General features: G+C 45.1%; 1 protein-coding gene and 1 long non-coding RNA gene across 7 annotated transcripts in view; both read left to right on the top strand.

Annotated features, from left to right (window-relative positions):
* The window catches only part of TPRG1 (tumor protein p63 regulated 1), a 213613-nt gene that overhangs the window by 49760 nt on the left and 138031 nt on the right, over positions 1 to 25822 (top strand). Inside the window, exon 1 of one of the 5 annotated variants that reach the window (XM_078068059.1) lies at positions 22186 to 22365. The exons of the other annotated variants lie outside the window; for them this stretch is intronic. The gene's annotated coding sequence lies outside the window, so the exon portion shown is untranslated. Of the gene's footprint in view, positions 1 to 22185; positions 22366 to 25822 lie in introns of those variants that run through there. 5 annotated transcript variants of the gene reach the window in all.
* LOC144379861 (uncharacterized) lies at positions 9738 to 15150 on the top strand. Of its 2 annotated transcripts, none has more exons than XR_013443349.1 (3): positions 9738 to 9906; positions 11983 to 12133; positions 15083 to 15150. It is a non-coding gene; the product is annotated as an uncharacterized LOC144379861 (long non-coding RNA). The 2 variants fall into 2 exon arrangements; XR_013443348.1 differs by lacking the exon at positions 9738 to 9906 and adding an exon at positions 11243 to 11825.

Genomic DNA, 25822 nt, shown 5'->3' with positions numbered 1-25822 from the left:
AAGAAGAAGTCCATGGGAATAGGACAAGTCTGGAGGAATTAGAGCATCATGGATGGTGGTAGAGACAATGCGGGAGATTACAAAGTAGCAAGAGGGGAAGTGGGTGAAGCGAGTAGAGACACAGAAACAGAAAGAAGTAGAAAGATAAGGCCCTTTTGCCTTTGGGCTTTTTTGGTACAGGAAGTCCTTTGGGGATGTTTCAGTTTTTCATTTGGATTAGAGATGTCTTCTGTTTGGGAACCCTTTATTAGGAACTCCACAGCTGAACATAGGGTTCACAGGTAACGAGGCCAGAGGCTCTATGCTTAGAGCACCTGTAGGTCTCCTGAACCTGACCCGCCAAGCTCTTGAGTGGGGAAGGAGGCAGGAACCCAGGAAGACCCAATCTTTAAAAGTAAGCCCACGTGTTTGGCTGACTTTGGCTTGTTGTCTGGTTCTCGCAGATGGTGGTGGGCAGGAGGTTAAGGAACCTCAACGGATGGCAGCAATCATTGGGTAATGGTGGACACTTCTCTAAGTGCTGAAAAGATGGTCACTTTGTGCCTCACTATTAAACTCAAATCCAAGTTCCTCTGTCCTAGAGCACAAAACAGTATAATCCTTTCTCAGCCTAAGGGAGGAATATTTTCAGAAAGCAGCGATATGTAGGGAATACAATGGCTGCCTGAGGGTCTGATTCAGCAGTGTGAATTCTACTGCCTAGTCAAAAGTCCTGATGTCTGCAGAAATTTGTTTGTCTGTCTGCAAGGACAGAGATGAAAGTCAAGTTGCTATAAACCCTTCCCCTCCCTTCTGATTGGTAAGGGGAAAAAAAATGTCCATACACTGCCATCTGGTGGCCACTACTGGTCACTGCAGCTTGAACGAGACCCTGAGACCGTTCACTCAACAAGCACTTCAAAGGGTCCGGGTGCTCCCTTAGCTGGTTAACAAAGCAGCAATGCACAAACCACAGTTGCTGCCCTTGGAGAGCTCCCTGTCTAATGGAAGAAATTGACACGTCACCAAGTAATTGTAGCTCAAAAAGCACTATTTTAGGGAAAAGTTACCAAATGTTACCAAAGCAGATGACCTCTCTCTGGGGGCTTAGAAGACTCCTTTGGGCTGGGTCTTGAAGCATGCCTTATTGTTAATACTACCACCAGGAGTAGAAACACAGGAATGGCACAGGTGAGTACGAGCTGTAAATTGTTCGTCTGGTTGGTAAGTAAGGAACATGGGGAAGAAGTTGTAGACAAAAACTGGAAGAAGGTTGAGGCCAGCACATGAAGGGGGCTGAATGCCTAGCCCAGGCAAACGATTCCACTCAAGATTAGTGAGCAGAAAAAATGATGGGACCAGATTTTGATGGTAAAGTAATATGGACAAGTGTCCGTCATTCATGCTTTCCTTCATTCCAAACACGCTCATTATTTAAAATCTCCTATGGAAGCTCATTATGTGAAGTCGGCGAAGTCATAGCTATTCTGATTGAAGCAGAAATCTCCCTCCCAGTCCCCCAACCCTGTGCACATGGGGGCTTTCAGACAATGTCTGAGCCTCAGAAGGACCTTCTGTGACATCCACCACTATGGAGGAGTCCTTCCTTACATGACCACCCTGCTCTGGTTTTAGGGGTAACCATGTCCTGTCCCTCCTATGTACATGGGTGTTCGTAAATTAGGTTCTAGATCTTTCCCTTTCCTTTCAAGTAATTAATTAATTACAAATTATGTTATTTGTGTTTCTATTTTTTAAAAAGACTCTTTTTTTTTTTTTTTTTTAAAGATTTTACTTATTTATTTGACAGAGAGAGAGAGGGAACACAAGCAGGGGGAGTGGCAGGCAGAGGGAGAAGCAGGCTTCCTGAGGAGCAGGGAGTCCGATGCGGGGCTCGATCCCAGGACCCTGGGACCATGACCTGAGCCGAAGGCAGACGCTTAACGACTGAGTCACCAGGTGCCCCAAGACTTTGTTTTTTTAGAGCAGTTTTGTTCACAGCAAAATTCAGAGGAAGGTGCAGAGGTACTGCGCACACCCCTCCCACATGCGCACAGCCTCCCTCGTTACCCACACCCCCCACCACAAGAGTACATTTGTTTCAGTCGAGGAACCTACACTGATACAGAATTATCACCCATGGTTCATAGTTTACATTAGGGCTGACTCTTGGTGTTGCACATCCTATGGGTTTGGACGCATGTGTAATGGCACATATCCATCATTATGGTATCATACAGACTATTTTCACTGCCCTGAAACTCCTCTGTGTCCCATTTCTTCATCCCTTCCCTCCACTCCCTGGCAACAACTGATCTTTTTACTCTCTCCATGGTTTTGCCTTTTCTAAAATGTCATATGTTGGAATCTTATAGGATGTAATCTTTTTAAATTAACATCTTTTTACCCCTTTTGTTAGAACTGCTTACAGTCTTGGAGACTCCATTTTATGGTGACCCCTTTTTACAGATAAATTAACTTTTTAGACACACAGTGTATGCCCTCATGTCACCCAGTCCTTAGCAACTTTAGATCTATGGGGAGGTGGCTAGAGACCAGCCGTCTCTGCGGGGTCTAGTGAGCATCACTAGTATTAATTCACACGCAGCGTCTACAGCATACACGCACCCCTCAGCCCACAGATCATCTCTGATGGAGTTTGGAGAAGGAAACCTTTGGCACTTATTAACGGCGTACAGTTTGTTGCTTTCATTCCAAGAAGAGCACTCTGCAAAAGCATTCAATAGCCTTCTTATAAGTGTCTGAATGATCAAGATGCGCAGCCTCTAGATGGAATTTGCCACAGGGAGAGAGATTTCAGTCCAAGAACAGGTCAAGAGTGGCTGGTCCCTGATGGCCAAAGCTGTTTTGTTCCACCACCGTGGTTATCTTCCTGCCCTTTCAGATCCACTCTTTCTGATGCAAAACAGAAATTCCACCCACCCAACAGCATTTCTTCTAACTCCTTCTCGTGGCCCCTGTCTTCCCTCACGCCTTGCCCACTCTCTCTGCGTGATGGGGTCAATTTGCTCTCACTTGCCCACACTAACTTCTCTGTTGCAAGCCTGTGTCCGGAACTGCCTCCTTCTTGCCATCTGGCAGCTGACATCTGCCACATCTTTCCAACGCGGGCCCCCACCTTTTCTTTGAGGCCTTCACAAAAAAAGATGTTAACTTTCACTCAGAGACTTGCCCAGTACTTGATTATGTACACAACATTTCCACACGGTTGAACAACTACTTTAGCATTGATTCTTGCCTGCATTACTTAGGTTAATTGTTATTTTCCTGAGGGCACGCTGACCAGTGTCCTTTTATGTTCCTAGTGCCAAGTTCAATAAACATTAACTGAATGAATATCACACTTTAGAATAAGTGGGTTGGAGCTATTCTGTCTTTTATTAGACAAAATGGAAAGGTAACTTAGCCTACTGCGTTATAATAAAGAGCAGCAAGGCAGAAGCATCTTTGCACGCTTTTTAGACACTGTGTGGTCATCTCCTGTTCACTTACCTCACTCACTTGTAACTGTTGCTTTCTCTGCTTGTCTCCCTTCCTTAAAGCATGACCTCCTTAAAAGAAACCTTCCTGTGCTTGGCTTGGGACCTGGCTTAGAGTACAGAATCAATAACTTTTTTTTCAATTGATTTTTAATGTATTTACAAGGACCCATCTGGATACTGAAGATATTTGGGACCTCGTAAAGTGTCCCTAATGCCAGGTGGTCACATTTTTTTTCTTGGAGTCATTTTGAATGAAATCAACAAAGTGGTGGAGAGAATGCAGTGCTACCCATGTATGTCTGGAGTTGTTTAGCCAGCTCCTTAGCTCCCTGAGGGCGGGGATGAGTGGGTATTAATAGAGAGAGTCAGGGCTGGATGTTATGACATCTGTGATGTAGCCCTGACATTCCCAGGTCCTACATATGTGATCCTGGGCAAGTCACCCTTCTCCAGGCCTCAGTTTTCCCACCTGTGAAATAAGGGAACTGACTCTCCAGGACCTTCCATCTCTGACAGCACCTTGGATTTCTTCGGTTTTGTCTCTGGTACCAAAAAAGCCCCAATCTTTTGATTTAAATGGCTGAGTAATTTTCAATTAGTAGAAGTCCAGTGTTGGCTCCCATTCTCTTCTCAAGAGGTCGGTGCAAAGATCTGTACAAACAATTAAAATGGCAAGCCTACCTCCAAAGTGAGTCTCTTCGAACTGCTTGTCCTTGCTTGGTTCCATCAGCACAGATGTTCAGAAAAGCAAGTGGGTTTTGTGGTTTCAGGCACACTGTTGTTAGGAACTCACCAGTATAGAAAGAGTGGATCCGAACTGGGAGGTAGAGCTAATGTCCCAGCAATAGTCTTCTGACTTCAAATCTAAGCACTTTGGAGATGCATCCTGCAGAGACAAATTTGACCCTGAATGGAGCTAAAACAATGGCATTGCAGAGGGCTTAGGAATGGGATATCGCCTAGTTCTTAGTTTGCAGGGTGTTAACCAATCTTGGATTTGAGAGAGGGAAACTCGAGTTAAATTCAGTCCTGGAGGGCTTATTTTAAGGATACAGGCCTCTCTGACTTAACCGTCAAACCTCACCGTGCCTAGAATGGGAATGTGGTGTGGATCCAACAGGTGTCCCTGGATCTGCTCTAGGGACCATGGAAGTCAGAGGACGCGAGCCTCAGTCTGTGCTTCGCCCTCAGTGCAACTCAGCGACTCTGTCAGTCTCTGCTTCTCTTAGAATCTTCTCTCTTCCTGCTGCCAGGCTGCACCATTTCCTTCCTATTGTAACATCTGGAGAGACGTATTCAGATTATTGTGGTTAAATACCACAGCCCTCCTTCAAGTCATGCCATAGCCGATGAATATAGCTACTCCTAAGCTGGAGGAAAGCCCGGCATCCAGTGAAGTCCATACCTGTGCAGTTTCCTCTACAAAGTGATGTGTGATAGAAGAACAATCATGTATGCTCCCTCAACTGTTTTGTTTGGTGAAGGGAAAACCTAAGAAGGAGTAGGAGTGCTGCTCTTTACCACAGTTGATCCTTGAACAATGTGGGGGTTAAGGATGCTGACCCCTACACAGTTGAAAATCCATGTATAACTTTTGACAACCCAAATATTAAACTGCTAATAGCCTGCTGTTGACCAGAAGCCTTACTGATAACATAAGCAGTCAATTGATACATACTTTGTACATGTATTATATATGTTATATATGTATTCTTACAGTAAAGTAAGCTAGAGAGAAGAAAATGTTAAGCCTAAGGAAGAGAAAATACATTTACAGAATTATACTGCATTTATTGAAAAAAATCCACTTATAAGTGGACCTGTGCAGTTCAAGCCCATGTTGTTGAAAGGTCAACAGCTATTGTATGAAAGTGGTAACAGGTGTATCTTAGATTACTCTAGAGGAGAGAAATAAAACAAAGGATCCTAAATCGAGGTCACATGTCCATTATCTGCATGCCGGGAAGTGCAGGGAAGGGGAGGAAACCTTTTCCTTGGATGGGAGGAATGTACTGCATCGTATCAACAACTCACAGCATGGGATATTCTTTAGAAGTAGGAAGAAAGCTTGGATGCTGCACAGGAAAACCTGAGGGATGTCCAGAACACCTTTTGAAAAGCTTGCAAAGTGGATATTGTTACTCCCATTTCATCGTTATGGAAACAGTCTCAGAGAGGTAACTTCATTCACCAATTCACTGACTCATCAAACAGCTGTTGAGAGCCTACTATGTGCCCTGTGCCAGGCGCTGAGGCTGTGAGCAAAATAAGTAAAAACACGTGCCTTCACACAGTGTACGTTTCTGCGGCAGGGAGGGGATGAGACAGAAAGTAACCAATCAGTAAAACATGTAGTATATCAGATGGGGGTAGATACTAGAAAGAAAAATAAATCTGGGAAGGAGAGTGAGAGGGCTGTTGTATTATGGAGATGTTGTCATTTTGAAGTGGGCAGACAAGGTAGGTCTTGCTAAGACAGTGATATTTGATCAAAGACCTGAAGGAGATGAGGGAATGAGCCACGTGAGCCTCTGGAGAAGGGTGTCCCAGGCAGGGGGAACAGCATGGGCTAGGTGCTTTGAGGCACCGGTGTACCTGGCATGTCCAAGGACCCATCTGGAGGCTGGTGTATTAGGGCCAGAGCAAGAGAAAGAGCATCCAGAGGAGGGAAGGGCTGGGGTGCTGGGGCTGGATCATGGGGAGCTTTGGAGGCTGTAAGACATCTGAGCAGAGGATGGACAGGATCTGACCTACACTTCTAATAAACCGCTCTGACTGCTGTGTCTTGAAGACCAGGTGTTGGGGGACGTGGTGTTGGTAGAGGGATGGCAGAAGCAGGAGAACTGGTCAGGAGGTTGCTTCAGTAACCCAAGTGAGGGCTTATGGAGGCTGGGATGAGGGTCATAGCTGGGAAAGGTCCTGGGAAAATAATCAGAATTTGGGTGTGTGGTAGGCTGAAAAAGGCCCCCAAACATGTCCCCATCCTAATACCTGGAACCTTCTAGCCAATGGGACTTTGTAGACATGGTTAAATTAAAGATCTTGAGATGGGGAGATTATTCTGGGTTATTCACATGAGCCCAGCAGGCTCCAGAGGTCCTTCTAAGAGGGATGCAGTGGTGTTAGAAGATACGTAGTGATGGGAGAAGCAGAGAGAGAAGAGAAGAGGTGATGTTGCTGGCTTTTATGTCACATAGGATGAGGGGCCATGAGCCAAGGAATGTAGCTGGTTTCTAGCAGCTGGAAAAGTCAGGGAATGGGTTCTCTCCTAGAGCCTCCAGAAGAAATGCAACCTGGCAGACTTCTGACCTCCAGAACGATCATATTAAAAAATAAATAAATAAATAAGTGGCATCTAATCTACTTCGTTTGTGGCAATTCACTAAGAGCAGCAATTAGAAACAAATACAGGCGGGATTATGGGGTTGGAGCCAACAATGTTTACCGATGGCCTGGATGCCAAGTGCGTGCGGAAGAGAAGCAGGGAGAACGCTTAAGAATTTATGGTGGAACCGCTGGCAGGATGGCGTGTCCTGTAGTGTGATGGGGATGACCTGCCTAGGGTGATGCTGAGGGGCCGTGCGGCCGTGGCCTTTCCGCTCCTACGCGGCCAAGAGGCTGAGCCAGGAAGGTGCACACAAGGAGGTGCAGCGGGCTCAGCTGAACCGCCACCGCCCTTCCCCTGCTTTACCCCTCGGAGTCCCCCACCCTCTGCAGCCTCCCCCTCAGCCCTCCCTCCCACCTCTCTGATGGCAGAGGCAGCACAGAGCCGGATGAGATTAGACACATACATTTTATTTTAAGGCACAGCTGAGAAAACACTCAAGAAATAAAAGTTGTTTTGACGTAAACTGTATTATCTGGAGGACTGTTGATGGTCTGCTGATGGGGTTCTCAGGCTGTGGGACAGATTCCTTACACTGAGCGTCGCTGAGACAGTCCCTTACAACCACTGCGGCTTCTGTCCTCACCACACCTGGCTAATCTCAGCCAGTGACACGTGTCAGGTTTGTGTAGGAGAGGAGTGCTCCGTCAAGGAGATGGGATACTCCGGCTCTGCTCAGCAGCTGCTGTGAGCCTCAGCTTCTTCCTCTGCAAACTGCAGGTGGTGTGGGAGCCAGTGTTCCCACGAGCCTCCTTGCACCTGGTTCTCTGGTTCTCACCGATCTCAGGTGTGTGTCCTGGAGGGATGCTTGAGCAAGTGTTTAGCCAGCCAGGGTCTCAGCACCCACCATTCTGTCTTGGGTCCTGAAGAACAGGCACTGACCTACTTCTCTCATCTTCTCTTCCCTGCCGTCCTGTTGGGGATTATTCTGACCCTGGAGCTGTCACTGTCCAGGCTGCACTGGAGAGCTTGCTTCTATTCCAACTGGTCCACGATTCGCATGTCCATGGGACTTAGCAGCGACGACAGACTCCGTTTGATAGAGTCCAAGGCAGATGGCCATGCTTCCTTTCCAGACTGAACATCAAATGCCAGGAACTCAGTGAGGGGCACCTCCTTCTGGCTTGGAGCTCTGCAAGGCAGACACACAGGCCAGGTTCCGGCCACCTTCTGTTCCGGTTTGCCTAATGATGCTTTTGGCAAAAGACAAGGAAGAACAGAAAAGCAAAGAAGGAAGTGAGTAGTCTGTTAAGGGAGAGTGGCAGGCATCTTTCACCCTTTGGGAGGAAGTTTCCATGAAAATAAAGCACAAAACAAAACACTGGCCTACTGCTGCATCCCAGGAGGATGGGCAGATCTGCCATGTGAACGTGCTCCCCATCTTCCTCCCTGGGCCAGTTTGCTGAATTGGAACATGCAGGTTCTGTGATAGGAGTCCTCGTAAGTTCTGCCATTTCTCTCCATTCTGGCTATAGGGAACCTGGCCTGTCTAATAGCAATAAAGACTGAATGACAGTTGCCATGGATTGTGCAATGCATGTTATATAGGCTAATAAAGGCTTGACTAAATAAGCAAGTGGATTAAAGGGATATTATCTATTTACTGTGCGACTTTATAAGTGTTACATCATGCTTTTGGTTCTCAGGGGCCACATTTATAAAACAAAAATTCTAGCCAAACAATTTATAATCAAAAAAGATATTGAATATCAACACCATAGTCTTTCACTGTCAGTGTTGGAGGGTCCTCCAAACCATCTTCTATAGGAAGTAGTTACCATCATTATGGTTTGCAGAATGTTCTCCCACTCATTTTTATTACTCATTTTCCAAAACAGCCCCATTAACTAGGTTTCATGATTCTCCTTGTTGAGCTGGGAGAACTGAGGCTCTGAGGGGCTGAGTGGATCTAGGGCTTTTTACTACTCTCAAATGGGAAGAGCAGGCATTCCCTTTCCTGGAGACATGGGATTTCATGGACCTCATCCCATTTTGTTCGGTTTGTCTCCATCTTGGTGGTTCTGTCTCTTTCCTCCACTTTATAGCTCTGTTGTCTTCCTTTTACACTCCCTCTTCTGAGGAATGAAAGCAAATTACTCTCATTTTCGCCATAGATGTTTGCCCACTTCTCTGAAGCTGCCTTCCAAAGCACATTTTCTATCCCAAGAACTTATCAAGGTATTTTTTCTTTTTTGTCCTAGACAAAGGCAATTTTCTCCTTAAAAAGAATGATTGTGAGAGCTGTTAAGATAATAAAGTTTATTGTCTCCAGGATTTTCTTCTGAGGAGCTGGCAGTTATCTCTATAATGATAAAAATGCACTCCTCTCACACCACGTTTACACCCTGCTGCCCTGGGTCTGTGCCATTCTGTGCTCACAACTTTTCGTTTCAATGCGAAATCATGGTATACTCTTTAAAAAACATTCAAAATGGTAATTAATCTGAGCAATGTACTTTAAAAAAAAAAAAAGTAACGAAGTTTCTTTCCAGTCTTTTCAATGAAGAGATAAGGGTAGACCCAACTTTGAGAATGACCAAAGGTTTCCCAAGGAATGAGTCTCAGGAGGATGGCATATTCCTTCAAGTGCAGGAAGAGGTGGAGGTGGTGTTTCAGGCAGATGGAACAGGACAGACAAAAGGAAAGAAGCATAAACAAGCATGGTGTGTCAAGGTGACACAGAGGAAAAAGTGAGAGGCGATTCTGGAGGAGTAGGCTGGAAAGAGGGAAGGGCGGAGCTATCCCCCCTGTCCTGGTGATTTCTTAGAACTGATGGGAGGCCCAATAGAGATGAGAGATGGGAAACTCTTATAAAGTTGAGAGCACTGCAGGAATATAAGGCAGGTGGTGTTTGTTCATGTCGATGTTGCTATTTATGTGTTCCTCTTGTTATTACCAACAATCTGAAGTCAGCCGTGGGTCTCCGACAAGAAGGATCTGATTCAGTGGCTGGTGTGGTTTAATTATCTTGTATGTTGTTCTTGGTCCTAGGAGTGCAATATGGGATGAGAAATGAGAGATAGGACACGTTTTTCTCAGGTACTGCAGATTCATACCCACGGCCCTGGGGTAAACTCTGTTGTAGTAGGTGATGCTTTGATGGAGTGTTTTACTGTGGGGTTCATGAGCCACAAAGATCCACTGTCATCAGTCTTAGTGAGCATTGGAAGAGAGTGTGGGGGTGGCTTTCTTGGAGATTGCCTCTCACTGTTTAATGTCATAATAAATCCTAAAATTCAAATTCCAAAGGAATGCCTCTAGGGTGGATGTGTGGGTGGATGGGTGCAGAGGTCAACTGAATGCTGAGGAGGAGATGGGCAGAATTGTTAGCCTGAGCTGAGGTGGGCTGCCGTGTTCATTAAGATTCATGGATGTCAGTATCTTTTGGCAATTGATCTATGAGCTGAATTTTATGAAAAGAAACCAGAATTAGTGGAAGAACCCAAGGCAGTCTGCGAGTTGACTCTGGGGATTTGACTGGGTGATTTCTTCTTCATGGTAGAAGGATGAGCCCACGCAAGGTAATCTTTGGCTAGGGGAATGTGATAGAATTTGGTGCTCAGTAACTCTCCTCTCTAGTTACAAGTCTTGGAATCAGTCATCTATTTTGTGCTCTTCTTATTTTCTTTATTTCCATTCGAGTTTTTCTCAGTGTTTGGTAAATTTCATGTTGAATATGTCAGCCTGTCTCAGTTGTGCTAAGGAAAACAAGAAGAAAGATTATGTTTACCTTAAGCTGTGAAGAAAAAAGGGAAAGTACCTCTCTCATCTTCTCCCCCTACCCAGCCCTGGGAGATGGGGACTTCCCTTGGTGGTGGCAACAGGAATCAAAATAAAACAACTCTTGGGAAAGATAAAAGCTCAGAGGAAGTAGTGAGATGCTGGTGCCGCCCCGCCCTCTTCACCTGTTAGACCTGTTTGCATGTGTATTCCTCCCTGAGGGATAAAGATCTCAACCACCGAATGGAAAATTCTTACTGTGTTCTTCATATTCAAGATGGCAACTCCTTCCATGGGGGTGTTTTGTTTTGTCTTTGGTTTTGGTTGAGACTCCTTTTAATAGAATACTTATAGCTAGAATCTGTGGAGAAGAGGCAGTGAAGCATAACTGAGAGGTTGTCTTATAAAGATCTCGGTTGGATTTTTGGCTTTGCGCTGTGGCATGACTTTGGACACATCACCGAACATTACTTCCTTCCCTGTACTGAGATTTATAACATCCCCTTCATGGGATGGTTGGAGAATTTGGGACAATGTGTTAAAAGTACCTATTAATTTGTACATGATAGACACTTAAGAGGTCTTGGCTTTTATTGTTATTACTTTTTATTACATATAAACTGAAGTAATCTGGTGTAAGATCCTCCTGGGGGCTAGGGTTAGAGAGGATAGGCATGGCTTCTCTCACTTTTCTTTTTTTAAGAGAAGTAGTTTGCTGTATAGCACAAGGCTATAGACCAGACCGCTCATGGCAACTTCGGCAAGTTAGTCTCTCTCTTTTTTTTTTTTAAGATTTATTTATTTATTTGAGAGAGAGAGAGAGCAGGGGGAGGGACAGAGAGAGAGAGGCAGACTCCCCACTGAGTGCAGGGCCCATGTGGGGCTTCATCCCATGACCCTGAAATCATGATGTGAGCCAAAATCAAGAGTCAGATGCTTAACTGACTGAGCCACCCAGGTGCCCCAAATTATTCACTCTTATTTCTCCTCAGTTTCTCCAGCCATCAAACGAAGGGATAATGTGAGAACCAAATGACACAAATATACTAAGTACCTAACAGAGTGCTGGCCCCCCTAGCTTAAAAATAGTAAAGCCTGCTTTTTGTTCTTCTTACCCACATCTGCCTGCCTCCCCTCACCAACTACTTTTTGGTCAGGTGCCAAGACTGTGCAAAATACCCCTTTGTCCAGGCTCAGGAGGAGCCTGGCGGTCGGTGTAATGCAGTGCTAATGCCTGGGTATGTATGGATGGATGGATGGATGGATTTCTTTATTTTGCTTTATTCATTCCATTTTATACCATTGCATTCCATGAGATAAATTTTAACTGAGTCCCTGTTATAACACAGGGATGATGGACTTAGAGTGGTTAATAGGACGGTTCTTGCTCTTAAGGAGTTCACAGATCAGTCGGGGAAGGACACAGTCTAGAAATCATGCCATGAAACCGATAGGGTACATGCTGTGGAAGGGGGTCAAAGTCAAGGCGGATGGCATCTGAAAGGTGGAAGGAACAGCATGATCTGGTGCAAACTCCACGGAAGAGGTGAGTTTGAAATGGTCTTGGTTGCTGTGAAGACTCCTTGTAGCCAGAGGGGATGGGGAGGGCCTCCGGGCAGAGGGAACATCTGAGACGTATTTGGGGAAATGGTGACAGTTTAGTTTGGCTGGAGTATATGATCTGTGAAGGGAAATAATGGGGAATAAGGGTGAGGCATTATTGTTAAGAGTTTTTAATGACAGGACAATAATTTTGTACTCAGTTTGATTTGCGATGAGAAAACATTGAGAGCTTTTTTGAGCAAGAGGGTAAGTAATATGACAAGGAAGATACAGTAAGTTGTATCAGAAGTGGTGCTTGCAAATGGCTCTAACAACAGCCAGATAATGCCATTTATCTTGGTCTTTGATGGCTGATATGGGAGAGAAAAGGTGGCGGTGTTCCAAGTTCTGAGTCAAAAGGAAAGTAAGGACATAGAGGTGGGAAAGCCTCAGAAATCATTTGAAAACAGATGAGTCTAGGCTGCTATGAACATAACATACAAGTCGGGAAATTTGGAGAGATGACTTCAGATTTCATGGTAGGATCTCAAAGTTCCTATCAGTGATGCTGGTTTCTCTTTTAGAGGAGATCAGAGTACACAGAAGGCTATCCAACAAAGATTCCAAATGAGTTTACTGTTTCTTTGAAGTCAGGCTTCTTGGAAGGTCTGTGAACTATTAAAGCATTTTTTTCTTTATTGTGGTAAAATACCCATAATATAAAATTACCGTTCTAACTATTAAGTACACCCATATGTTGTGCAGTCATCACCACTATTTAGTTCCAGAACTTTTCATCACCCCAGAACGAAACCCTAACTATTAAGCTGTCACTCTCCATTCCCTGCTCCTCCTGGCTCCTGGCAAACACAAATGCCTGAATGGATAAACAAAATGTGGGGTAGCCAGACAATGGAATATTATTTAGCCACAAAAAGAAATGAAGTATGATACAAGTTACAATGTGGATGAACCTTGAAAGCATTAAGCTATATAAGTTTACATTTTGTTTTTAATTCAGTGTTAATAAAATTACCAGTTGAATCTCAGTTTTTATGCTATGCAGTGATAATTTGCAGCAGAAAATACTTTTGTAGGTTACAGCAATTACACTGTAATTCAGTGATTCTTGACTGGGCTCTGTAAACTCTTGAAAGTTTCTGATAAGTTTCAGGGGTTCATGACATGATCAGTTCTAGATTGTTTCATTGAAGTCTCTCAATTATTAGAGTTTAACATCTTGTTGCAAAAATTATAAAAACACTGTGGATAAAACAAACAAATCTGCAGGAGTCCATTGAAGACCTCTGCTAGAACATATATAATGTAGTTAGATGAATCTGGTGCTGAACTCCAACTTCATCTTTTAAGGGTATGACTTTCAGCATATTCCTTAACTTCTCTGAGACTCTTTCCTCATCTGCAAAATAGGTCTAATGACCATCTTTCCCTAATAGAAGTGTCATGTACACAAAGCATTAATACAGTGTTGGCAGAGTACAAGGCACTAATAGGAGATAATATTATCAGCTGATTGTTAATAATGAAACTAATGGTGCAGGGGCATGTGGGTGGCTCAGTCGGTGGAGCGTTGGGCTCTTGGTTTCAGCTCAGGTCATGATCTCATGGGTCATGAGATGGAGCCCTATATCCGGTTTTGCGCCCATCGGGGAGTCTGCTTGAAGTTCTCTGCTTCTGCCCCTCCCTCCACTCGTTTATTCTCTCTCTCTAAAATAAATAAATCCTTTTTTAAAAAAAGAAACTAATGGTGCAGATTCTACCTGGTTCTGCTCTTTGGAGGTCTTGGAGTAACTCAAGGGGGTTGGTGAAATAATCCTGGTGGTGATACAGTACTCTTTATGTTGACTGTGACCTAGGAGAGCATCTTTTGTACTTGTCACAGTAAGCAGCGATGTGATAGTGGCCAAGTTAGTGATTCGTGCTCAGTCTCCCTACCTGTGAGATGGCAGTGACGTGTAGGACCTTCCCCACACGGCTGTTGTGGGGGACACGTGATTGATATTCACAAGGCCCTTACAGCCCTTTCTGGCACATGGTTAAGTACTCCATAGGTATTTGTTAAATCACTAGAGATAAATAAGTATAGGGCACAAGCTGATCCAACATAGGGTTCTTAGTTTTTTTCCTCTGAATGACTAATTTCACTGAGGCATTGATTCAACTTGATGACACCTTGCTTTAGTTGGTATTTTAAGTAAAATTTGGGAATGTGCTAGCCCAAGTTATCTGTGTTATGATTCAAGACAGAGCTGTGATCCACACCGACATTATTCAGCTAATCTGGAGACCTTTAAGAATGTCAGACTTGCTCAGGAAGCAAAAAGTTTGCATCTTATCTTCAGTTTATGATGACTTCATAACCCATTGTTCTGGTTATTTTAACAAATTACTAGGATGAGGCTTAAGCCATAGTATTTCTAGGAGCTAAACAAGTGACTTTAATAAATTCTGAAGATTTCTGTGGGGTAACAAAGTAGAGTGAAAGGGAAAATAAGTGCTCTGGCACTAAATCCTAATGTAAGACTTCAGGACGGTCATTCCTCACTGTGTCCTGGTTTCCCAAAATGTCAACTTAAGGAATTAGGTTTCTATGGGAATCACTGGGGCCTCCCCCACAACTTATTAAAAACTGCAAGTCACAGGGACCTCTAATGGATACCCAGGGAGCAGGGGAGTTGCTCTGGTTGAATTGGGATGGCACCTGCTCGCTCTCCCCTGGGGATCAGCCTGTCCCTCTTGGTAGCCCCCGAGGAACCTTAGTGGGACTTCTTGAGTCCCCTGAATCTCATTCTGAAACTACTGGGTAAGATGAGACTGTGAACTTTTAGCCAATAGTCTGTGATTCTAAAAATACACATATTTTTTCAAATAAGGTCAACTTCTTTTTGCATAATAAATAATACATATGTACATGTGCTTGTATTTTCCACAGAACCAAGGACTTTGCTGTTTAAATGGACCCCGTGCTAAAATGAAAAATTCTTTTGTAATATGAACAATTGCTCTTCAATGTGTCTGTTTTTGAAATTCTGTGCTCTATCCTTCTTAGAGTGGGATCCTTTTGGCCAGAAATGCCACTGTGAAAACTTAGGATATTACTAGCTTTCTGTTCAGTTTCTACTTTTTGAGTCACTGGCATTTGTCATTCCTTTTACCTCTCTTCAAAAGTGGGATAATCTGAAAAAAAAAAAAGCTTCCATTTAAAAAAAGGTATCTGAAATTTCACAAAGTATGCTGGCATCCCAGCAATCCATGAATATTTAATCATTATCAAGACAGGAGGTTGGAGAAAAAAATCAGGTTGTGATATTTGGGAACAGCAGGTGTGGGAAGGAGGGTGTTGACACCCTCTGAAAACGGATATGGCATGTTGTTCCCTCTGCATTTCCCACATCACCTGGGGTCCCAAACGTGCTTGAAGAAAACTCTAGGGAGCGGGAGCTTGTCCTCACTGGCCCCACACCCTTTACGTGGCAGAGAGTCTTCCTGGAAGCATGGATGCCCTTCGGGGAGCTCCTTCTCTTCACAAAACCCTTCCCGCTCTCTTTTCTGTGGGCCTGGCATAACACAACTTGTTGTGACCCCCGTCCCTTGGCATCTTGTTTTCCCCTTCTCCTTTGGCATATTGTTGTTAATGTCTTTTATGTCTAATAAGTCAGTGAGGGTCCAGGAATCCATCCCAGAATTTGGGACGGAGACTATTGAAACTCAGTGTTCACCCAGGAACTCTCGTGTCTGAAAATCAGGAGCAAGGCAGCGATGAAAGACTTGTGGGTCACTCTGGGACAATCACCCGTCTTCTGACTTGATCACATGCTCCACCTGCCCTACCACCCAGTATTGCGGCCACCCAGGTTCCGCCACTGCTTCTGGGAGGTGGAGACTGATTTGTCCCACGAGCTCCCGCCCTGCATTTTTGTGCAGCCTGCTCCATGTTGGAGCTCTCTGTCAGGAGACTGAGAAAGTGCGGGGCTCTAGTTCTCAAACTCTTAGGCGCACACCAGCTACCCAACAGGACTTCTTAACGTGGGGATTCCTGGGCCCACCCCTAGGGGTTCTAATCCAGCAAATCAAGCATGAGGCCTGAGAATATGAACTTTTTACAGGAGATTCTCAGGCAGGTGGTCCCAGAACTGCCTGCACATCAAATGCTGTCTTTGGGGTTGTCCATCCTGGGCCTTGCACTAAAGGATGCCATGGCCTAAACGTCCAGGCTGAGACTGGAGTCATGAAGCCCAAACTGCGGGTCCAGCTTTGGTTCAGATGGTCACAGAGCATGCGCTGTGTGCAAAATTCCTTATGTTGCAGGAGTGTGGCTGGGGCAGGGACTAAGACAGGCAAAAGGAACGCTCCCTCCTCTTCCGCATGTGATCTGGGCAACATCTGAGGCTGTCTGTTTGCATTCTGGTCACAGCCCACAGGAACTCATCAAATGTCAAGACAGAAACACTCAACAGAGTCCCCAACACATAATAATGATGAAAATAAAGTATAAGTTTCCCAGCTTAGAATTTAAGACCCTCAGTAACATGGCCTTGGTCTCCAGGCCACCATCCCCCTCATTCTCCACACATCCCATCAGAGCAGGGTGACTGTTCCAGTAACTGTGCTTGGGGGGCAGGGCTCAGTCTAAATCACATCACTGGGGAGTGAAGGCCCCATGGATCTGGGGTCCCTCCGTGGATACCAGGGATACCTCCACCCTGATGTGTCTCCATCACCTGAGTTGTAACCCTGGCATCAGAATTCTCTAGCAGCTTCCTCTCTGGGTCCCCTTCTGCGGTCAGCCACTCAACTTTTTGAACTGCATGATTTTGTTGCTTTCATTATTTTGTCATGCCAACTTAGGTTCTAAACTATAATCTTACTCTGAAAATCAGTTCCTAAGTCATGACACTGAAATGAAGATGATTGCAGTTTGGCTCTTAGAAGCACAGAAGGCCAGCCCTGGAAGGGCCCTCACTCTGAGCATGTCCAACCCTCTTCATGTTGTTGACCAGGAAGCCCAAGACCAGAGAGGGAAACTTTCCCAAGTGTATGCTTGCTCAAGTCCATCCAGAATGTTAGTGAACCAGCACTCGGAAGTGACTCTCCATACATACACAGGTGTGTCATTCCTTTTATCCTAACTAGTGCCCTCCCCCTCCAGGCTTCCCTTGGAGTCTCTGTGTTTCTTCTTCTTTTTTTATGCTTTATTTATTTATTTGAGAGAGAGAGAGCGAGCGAGCAAGAGAGAGCACAAACAGGGTGAAGGGCAAAGGGAGAAGCAGACTCCCCACTGAGCAGGGAGCCCGAGGTGGGACTTGACCCCAGGACCCTGAGATCATGACCTGAGGCGAAGGCAGACACTTAACAACTCAGCCACCCAGGCGCCCTTGGGTGCTGGAGTCTCCGTGTTTCAAATGCTTTTCTTACTTGCATGTTGTTTATGATAGGCTCTTTATTTACATGTTTAAGTTTTGTCAAGTTTTGCCCACCTCCTTTGATTTCGTCTCTACTGAGACATGTGAACTGTCTCGGGCTATTAGAAGAACTTTGGGTAGGAGAGAAGAGCCAGTGGTAATAGTTTCATTATACTGCAGTTTTCAAATATCAGCCTCATCCTCAATTTAATTTGACCTCTATACGTTGAGCATCAGAATCTGCTGGTCACTGCCCCGGGTGTGGGATTATGTTACTGGTATGACAGAGGAGTATGTCCTGCCCCTATGGATCCCAAACAGATAGAAAAGAGAAGTCAGTCAGAAGGGAATTAATGCTGAGAGCAGCATGGGAAACTGACTCCCAGTGTGAATGTGGGTCAGTCTGTTCTCAAACCTGGAGCGGGTTGTTTCCCTGATAAAGGCTGGCCTGTGACGGCTGCCTGAGGCCTGTTCTGAAACCCTGTGTGATGTCAGCTGGTGACTGGATGGTTTCCACATTCACGCCAGGGCAACCCACACTTCCTCCTGAGCTCCATGAGCAGGGAGGAGGCCCGTGTGCTTACAGGGCGAGCCACACCTTGGGCATGAGTCAGGCCCCCAATCCACCCACGATGGGGAAGGTTGATAGGGGTGGGGCCTATGGCAAGTTTCATGTTCTCCCACCTTATCTTTTCTTTGGTTAAATATTTACAGTAAAGGGCATTCCATGGCCAGGCTCTGCCATGCGGGGAGCCCTTCGCTCCTCCATCAGTGGCTGGCAAAGCTGCTCCATTGTTCTCCTCTTCTGATGCTTTTCCTTCTATATTGCTTTGGGGGATTGGGTTTGTAAGACTGGCCACACTGTTTGCAAGCCTCAGTGCAAAGTGAAGATGCAGACCCCTTGTTCAAAAATTAAGAATTGCAACATGGTGACAGCTGAACACAACCAAGCATGGGGCCTTTTATTTATAGGGCTCTGGGCTCCTGCATAGGCTGTTTGCCCAGGAAGCCACCCTGGGTAAGGGTGGATCAAGGAGTGGGATGGGGACCTGCAGGGGGAGAGTGAGTGGGGGCTTCATTAGGCCAATAGACACCAGACCATTGCCTTGTACCAAAGCTAAAAATGATGAGAAATCTTCCCTGGCTGCACCAAATGTGAAAAATGACACAGATGTTAGTGCAGCTTGGTGGCCGGAGAGTTTCAAGCTATTCCACGTAGATGCCATGGCAGTCAAGAGCAGACTTTATTTTGCAAAGGAGAAGCTGGTGAAGCTAGGAAAGGTGATCCATGGAAGGTCATGCTGCTTGTTGGTGGTACCTGGGGACTGGGTCTCGGGCCCTGTAACTTCGGTGCCCTTTCTAGCCCTTGATAGAGCTGGGTATCTGTGAAATTGTTCTCTCTCACTGCGGGTACAATTGAAATTTGGGAACACAAGTGAGATGCAGGAAGGGAAATGAGATCAATGATAACTGGATGGAGAAAACAAAACAGTTTAGGAAGCCAGAGCAGTTTGTCTGAGTCCTAGCTGATACACAACATACAGCAAAACAGACAAATGTCTGTGCGGCAAAACAAAACTGGAAGAAGAAGATATTGTCAAATAAAATACGCACATTTCCAACCAGCCTTGAGCTCATCTGATAAGGGACAGATTGTCCAGAGTAAATAGAGAGAGGAAGAAAGATGCTTTGGGCTGTATTTAGTCCCCTGTCAAAATCACAGGGGAGCGTCATGCTTCTCCTCCTGTTTATCGTTTCTCTGGTGGCCAGGGCTCGTAGGGCCACACAGGGGAGCAGAGTAGTTCATACACCTGTGCATTTGTCCATCTGTCCATCCATCTGTCTGTCCATCTGTCCATCCATCCATCCATCTCTCCATCCCTCCATCAGACATCTCTTGAGTACCTCTATTACCATTGTTCTGTGCTAGATCCTAAAAAGAATGTTTAAGACGTGGCCCTTCCCTTTAAAGAGAGCAGACAGATAAGGATCAGGGGAGAAGACTAACCACGGTGGAGTGTAATGCTAGCGAGGCCTGCTGTGTGCGGTGGGACTCAAGAGAAGGGGAAATTCATGCTGCCTACATTTCTCAGCCGATAACCTGCCTGCAGGTTCCTGTTGGCTCTAACAACAGTGTCTTCTAGTATCTGTTCATCATCCCTGTGCTCCTCTTCACCAAAAGACTCCTGGGGAGGAGGCAGGGCTGGGGAGCAAGGATGTGGGATTCTTAGAGATGCAACCCATTTACCCTCCAGGGTGTATGTCTGTGTATCAGTCCTCTGCATGAGGGGGAAGCCCTGGGCTGGTGGTGATTCTGGTTCAGAACTGGCAAAGATCCATGCCAACCTGTGCTTTCTCCCACCCACCTGCTGCCCTGGGCATGACTGTAAGGGAGCAGCCTAGCCAAGGTCAGGGAGAGGGCAGCTAGGGGGTCATCAGGCTCACCCTGTCCCCCTCTGCAAAATGGCAGGAGGGGAGGTCTAATAAACCCGTGTTTCCTAACCCAAATAAGCAGCAGCTTATATTTTCCATCAGTGACAGCAGGATTAAAGCAGAGGGGGGAACTATAAAGGCCATCACAGAGGAGAGGGAAAGGACCAGACGCTGAGAGAAATGACATCTAAGTGCTTATCTAGTAAAATGTTCCTTGGTGGAGGAAGACGTCATCCACCAGGACACCTGCACACAGCCTTCGCTATCACTGAAGCCAGTAGACGTGAGGTGAATCCCACGTGTCATCATATGTCCCGCCGTGACAGTGCTGCACATTCACGCCAGGACTTAGCATCAACAGAGCTCATCTTACCTCCAGAATCTCACCATCTCCCTTGACAGCCTGGGCAGGCTGGTGGGGGTCTGTGTTAGAACTCCCATTGCACAGAATAGGCAACTGAGGCTTGGGAAGGACAAAGCTACTTGCCAGTTGATTCTGGTGAATGGCGACGGGGGCCCAGAGCCCAGGTTTTCTGTGGGACATTCTCCAACAGCTGTGCCCCTCCTGGCTGCAGGGTGGCAGGACCACAGCGTGGGCCGGGAGAAGCCTCCCATGGCCACCGGAAGCCTGGTGATGCTTAGCTGCCCCGTGGACATAGATGTCTTTTCAGAATCTCCTGCCCTTTAAAATAACATGCTTCAAACAGCAATGCATGGCTTGGTCCCAGGCTGGGATCCTGCACCTCTCAGCCACCTTCCCCTGTGCCCCCGGCCGAGTACCAGAAAGACACCCATGGCTGCATGGAAACAGTATTTGTCTCGTAGTCACTTCTCCTGGCCCTGTAGCTTTGTGGTGTAGAAGTGGAGTGACCCAGATACTCCTTACGTGAAACCCTCTTTTCATCCTGGGGTCTAGAGTAAGGAGGGCATAAATCAGTTGGATGAGGGGACAGTGGTTCAGTCCATCTCACAGTTAACTTCACCATCTGCACTTGTTGAATGCCAGCTCTCCCTACCAGCCTGGAGCTCAGGCTGCCTCCTCCCCCATGAAGCCTCCCAGGATCGCTCCCTCCTCAGGGTTCCCAAAGCCCTGGTTCTGATCCTATCCATGGTGCTTGGGTGCTCATCCCTTTCTACATATTTTATTTTCCTGAATCTTCATGCCAGAGACTGTGTCTAGTTCATTTTTCTATTCTTGTCTACACCGAGAACTGAGAATGGCCAAGGTGGTTGCTCAGTTAACTACTCATTGAATGAAGGCATGAATTGATTATGTCCTAGACATTATGGAGGCATGTAAAAAGACAGGTGGACATGTGATGTCTTTTCACTGTTCATACTTTATACTGACTCTCTCTGTAGAAAAGTCTTATTTGGGTCTCAAGATCAATTCATTATGATTCAATTATATTTTCTAGCAGTTGTTACTGCGTCAACTCTTAACCTAGGTTCATTTCTTATGCTTCTCCTTTCACATGCAACATCTCTGAAGGTGGAATGGTATCCTCAATTTACAGATGACAAAAATATCAGCTCAACATAGTGGTGGTTCTCTCCCATAGGTTGCAAAGCCATTCAGTGGCCGATTAGGATTCACTAAGCAGATATTCCTTGATCAGCATTCATTCAATATGTATTTAATTAGTCCTTGCTACATGCTGGACATTGTGGGCAATGTATGGGAGAATAAGATGTGGTCATTACCCTCCAGGGGCTCACAGTCTAATGAGAGGGACATACACTTGAATGGAAAACCATGCCATGTGGCAAACACTCTAGAAGAAATACTGTCTGTGTTTGTTCTCATGGAGATACACTGCTCTGCATGTCCTCTATATCTCTGATGCGAATGTAGTGATGATGCTCAAAATCCCAAAGAGCCAACAAATCAAGTCATCGCAAAAGAACACTAATAATAGGAACAAAGGCTTCAGGCTTAAGCTTCCTTATAGCTAATTGGGAGCATGCCGATGATGTGAGGGAATGGACAGGAGACTGCTCCTGCTTGCCCCATCAGAAGATTTCAGTCAGAGAGGAAGTTGGCAGGAAAATCCAGGCCTTCTTGAAGAAGAGGACGAGAGAGAGAGGTGTGTCACTAGAACGAGAAAGGCCCCACCCACAAACCTGTCCCTGACAGGTTGAGCTCCACCCTATAAACATCCTCAATCTTCTCATTTTACCCTTTGTTTGAGACAGAGCACGTAACTCTCAGCCCACTCGGTGAGGCAGGGTTCAGACTGAGGGGGTGACAACTCAAGGGCACCCTCGTGTTGGGCTTCAACTGAGCCAACCACATTTTCACTGGCCACTCTCTGTGCTCTGGCCCCCCTCATCCAAAAAGAGAAAGAAGAGCCTTGAAGGTCTGCTACAGCTTCATCAGGTAAGAGCAGGTGGTTTGTCCTCGGTTCTGCAAAGAGATGGGGTTTCTCCCTATGTGTCGATTGCTCCTGGCCCCTAGCCTGGCTTTCTCGTCACTTCCACCACTGACTAGCAGTTACATCTAGGCTTGTAGTTCATCTCGACCACAGGAAAGTCCTCCCTTTGTCCTTACTGCCAGGGTTGATGAGGTTTGTAGACCAGCATTTTTCAGCCTATAAAATCACTTGACATACTTATCTATATATTGATTTTGATCTCAACTGCCTTATAAAAGTGGTGGGATAGGTACAATTTTCTCTATTCAGTGGCTTAGTGAACAGAGGCTTGGTGAATTGAAGTGATTTGTTCCAGTATGATCAGCAGGCTAAGGCCAAGATTAGATTTGATTCCTCCTTCTCTCTTCCTCTTCTGTACCACCCAGCAGGTCATACCTTATCTCAAAAAGCCACGAAAAGTGAAAGGGCTTCCTGAATTGTCAAATGAGAAACAAAAGGTGTTATCTCCTTACAGGCAGGTTGGGAGGGATATTTTTGAACTACTCTGAGACAGATTTTATAATGATATATAGGCTCCATCAAATAGGGCTATTTCTAGAGAACAAATGAGAATATGTATATAAAGAGGACTTGCAAACCGAAAAGTGATATGCAAATGTGGGAAAATGGCTCCGTAGAGCCCGAAACATGCTCTTGCTCTCTGTATAAGAAGGCTTGCATCTGGGGCTGGATGACACTCTCCTAATGTCATCAGGAGCATTATGAGGCACAGCTCACAAAAGCCCTGGGGAAATATTTAGCTTTTCCATCTTCCTGTGGTATGTGGAAAAGCAAATCTCAATGAGGAGGGGAGGGAACACCCCCAAATCCTTTTCAAATTGACTCCTGCAATTTCCTTTCTTATGACAGCTATCATTATATCTCATTGTTCTATAGTTTTAAGAAAATCTCATCTTCAGTGATTATGTAGTTTATTTTTTAAGATGCTAATTTTAGCTATCATTTTCCCTTCATGCTCAAAAGGTTGTATCATTCTTAGTTGTGGAAGAAAATATTTTGTGCACGTGTGTGTGTGTGTGTGTGTGTTTGTGTGCGTGTGTGTATGTTTGAGTTTGTTATGACAGTGCTAATATTCATCCCCATATGCCCCCCACAGTGCAGTGGGTTGCCATGTTACACCATCTTTGGCATACTTCTGTATATCCTTAGTGTCTGGCTGTAAGCATCTTGAAGAAGTCACTTAATCACCTTATTCAAAATGGAGAAACTGAAGCCCGGAAAGATGACATGATGTGCACAAGGCCACAAGACCAACGACCATTAAAGCTGTCAGTCAAACGCACATTCCTAGTCTTTCACTGCCCACAATTCATAGTGAATGGTGCCGGGCATCCCTCAGCAGAAGCAGGAGCTGTGTCATTTGGGGGATTGGACCCAGATGTCCTTTAAGATTCCTTTCAATGAAACATTTTAGAACACTTTGGCCTTTTCTTAGCATTCAATGGAAATATCATACCCTGTAGAGAGTAGGGGACTTTTCTAGAGAAGACTTTCCTTCTTAGCTTGGTTCTTGTGCAATATTTGTTTCGGCCAAATTCTGGAACTTCTTTTTACGTGTAGGGTTAGGAGATGTGCAAGCTCTGGCAGCATCTTCATTTTGTTCAGCCAATCTAGATCTTTTTATCTTTTAGGACCCTTCTAAAAGGGTGTCACCCAGTTTAACTGGTTATAATTCTGCTTGATCTTGAATTCAGAATTATGAAATCCAACAGCAGGATTGAACTCTAGAGTTCCTTTAATCCGGGGGCCGCGGACCAGTGGCCACAGGTGAGTCCAGCATTCAGATGTCTTTTGTTTGTGGTGCAGTGGTAAACAAAATTGAACCAGTTGCAAATATTTAACATTCAGGAAATTTCTTGTAAAAGTTCAGATATATCATTTTTCAGGAAGATCAGAAGATCTGGTTATAGTGGGTCCAAATACCCACATGGAAAACATATCGGCTAGGTCTGGGCAGCATGTGCTTCTTATAGATGGAGCATATATTCCCCAATCATTCACATCTCTGTGGGACCTGATTTCAACTACCAGGTATTTGCATTTGTCAATGCTGTTCTCTTCCAGTCTGTCATGGGCTCAAATCATTCTATGTTTCAGGAGATACCTAGTTCCACATAATGATAGGCCAGGCCACGGATCAATGTCACCAGGGAGGAGGTGAAATTAATTCTTTGGCCCTAACCTCTTATTATTTGCGAGGTAGGAAGAGAAATGATGACTTCAGCAGAACATGCCATTGGCCCTGATACCAACCCAGGATATTAAGCCAAATGTCAAAGCTCAGTGACTTGAAAGCTTAAGTATTCAGCTACCTGACACAGTTCCAGCATAATCTCTGGGTTCCTACAAGAGAAAAATTGACAAGTGCAGGGTAATACTCTTTACTCAATGTCACAAAAATAAGAAAAGAAATTATGATGTGTGATTGCACATAGAATGCAACACAATGCTCCACAGTCCCAAAGAATACAGAACAAATTGCTGAAATTCTGGAAACTAGCCCAATCATACGTTTTCTGTAATCCATTCACTAATAAAATAATCACTTCTTGATCACTTACAGTGTACATCACCCTCAGCTGGAGGATTTAGGGATGAGGGGCAATGACGCTTCCCCAAAGGTGCTTACTAGTATTGAAAATGTGCACACAAATAACCACAACACAGGATAAAGTATGATAAATGCTACAAGAAGAAGAAAGCCAATGTTGTTGGTTTTGCTGAGTAAAGAGATATTCATGGAAAGTATGTAGGTTGCCACCAGGATGGTTGTAAGGAGGAAATGGCATTTGACTTGGGCTTTGGACAGATAGAGATGGGAAGAGTTTCTAGCAGAAGAAGAACATAAACAAACTCATTCAGTACTATCTGAAGTGTACTTGAGAGAGAGAGAGAGAGAGAGAGAGAGAGAGTGAGAGTGAGCATTCACTGTGGCTAAATATAGGGCCAGTGGGATGGAGGGGGATTGAGGCTAGAAATGTGGGTCTGCACCAGATTTGGGTGCTGAGTGACAGGCTAAGGGCTTCAGAGGAGGCGCAACATGGTGGATTCGAGGAACATTGCAACTATTGACCAGACATTTAATCCAAGTTCATGGCTATCCAAGTCCATAACTTGGCAGTGACAGAATATCAGTGTAGGTACCACTAAGCTTAGCTTTAAGTGTTTCAAAAAAATTAAGAGGATAAAACCAGAACTGAGCACTTCTAAACATGGTAGACAGTATCAGATGCTTAAGGAGGGAGGCAAAGTGGTAATATACAGAAGAATTACAAAGATGGATGAACATATTTTTTAAAATATGTTGAGCTACTTGTAAGGAATACTTGGGGGAAAAACATGGTTAAGATGTTTCCCTTTTTTTTTTTTTTTTTTAGAGAAAGTTTATTCCTTTGGGTTACC

Source organism: Halichoerus grypus, chromosome 1 (genome assembly GCF_964656455.1).
Source record: "Halichoerus grypus chromosome 1, mHalGry1.hap1.1, whole genome shotgun sequence".
NCBI lineage: Eukaryota > Metazoa > Chordata > Mammalia > Carnivora > Phocidae > Halichoerus > Halichoerus grypus.
Note: the sequence above shows the minus strand (reverse complement) of the source record. Positions and strands in the feature narration are given on the sequence as shown.